At 48.9% G+C, this 1,052-nt stretch overlaps 1 long non-coding RNA gene across 1 annotated transcript in view; it reads left to right on the top strand.

The window, feature by feature from the left end:
* LOC114073151 overlaps window positions 1-852 on the top strand; it is a 1,818-nt gene extending 966 nt beyond the window's left edge. Inside the window, exon 2 of the long non-coding RNA XR_003574290.1 lies at window positions 306-852. This is a non-coding gene — a long non-coding RNA (uncharacterized LOC114073151). The remainder of the gene's footprint in view (window positions 1-305) is intronic.
* The last annotated feature ends 200 nt before the right edge of the window (window positions 853-1,052 follow it).

Here is a 1,052-nt window from a genome sequence, read left to right as displayed (position 1 = left end):
TTCTGGCCATGCAGCTCCAGGTGTCCCATCTGGGTTGGACCAGATGCTCTCTGGAGGTCCCTTGCAACCTCTCCTTGTCTGTGTTCCTGTGATTCTGTACAGGGCACGAGACATCTGAAACCACAACTTTCAGAATCTACAGAAAATCCCATCTGTCCCTAAATTCCCACTTCCAAGGGCCTCCAGCCAGTGCTTTGTTGTATTTCCACCCCAATGCACTCCCCCAGTCAGGTGTAGCTGGATCTGTACCCAATTCCTGTGTGTGTTTAATTTGCACTTCCTCTTGGCTCTTCAATCTTTTGCAGGTGTGCTGATAGAAAGTGCATCAGGAGACAAGGGCACTGATAGAGAGGCATAGACAGCTCCCAAGCTGGTGAAGTATTGATCAACAAAATTAAAGTCTGGCACTCGTTACATTTCTCTGGAGCTTGGCCCCCCAGCCCCTGCACTCCCTGGGTTTGCTGTGTTAGGAAGTGCTCGTGCTGCTGGAAGACTGAGATAATTTTTCTGGCTTTTCTCCCTCCTATGAGCTGGTTCCTCCTGTGCCAGGGCAGATCCATCGACTGCCCAGTTTCAACAAGTGAAGGGAACAGCAGCCAAAGTGCAACCCAGAGCAGAGCAGCTGAATTACCCAGTGAGCTCCACACAAAATCTGTGGGAAAGGTCCTGGTTTTTAAGTGGTTTTTGTGTGTATGGAGAGTCTGGGATGTACAGCAATGGGGGAACTATTTCACCTGGAGAATGAAGTGTTCCATTGCAACCCTGATTTTTCTGGGGCATGTTTACTACGCTCCCACTACCTGTCTTCTTTCCTGCTTCTGTTTTTAGTTAATGTTTATCGGTACAAGTGTAGAATTAGCGTGTTCCTCCTGAGGCAGAAACCTGAACTCTGAACATCTTGCTCCAGGTTTATTCTGGACACTTAGATGTGGGAACAAGCTGAGTCAGATGCACCTGCATTCAGTTCATTAGAGTCAAAAGGGAGTGTTTCAGCCTTGGAGCTGAGAAGTGTGGAGTGTGGCTACACCAGGTGCCGCAGGGCATTCTGGCAG

This window comes from Empidonax traillii, unplaced genomic scaffold, assembly GCF_003031625.1.
Source record: "Empidonax traillii isolate 1590-97213 ecotype Southwest subspecies unplaced genomic scaffold, ASM303162v1 scaffold5511:size8060, whole genome shotgun sequence".
NCBI lineage: Eukaryota > Metazoa > Chordata > Aves > Passeriformes > Tyrannidae > Empidonax > Empidonax traillii.
Note: the sequence above shows the minus strand (reverse complement) of the source record. Positions and strands in the feature narration are given on the sequence as shown.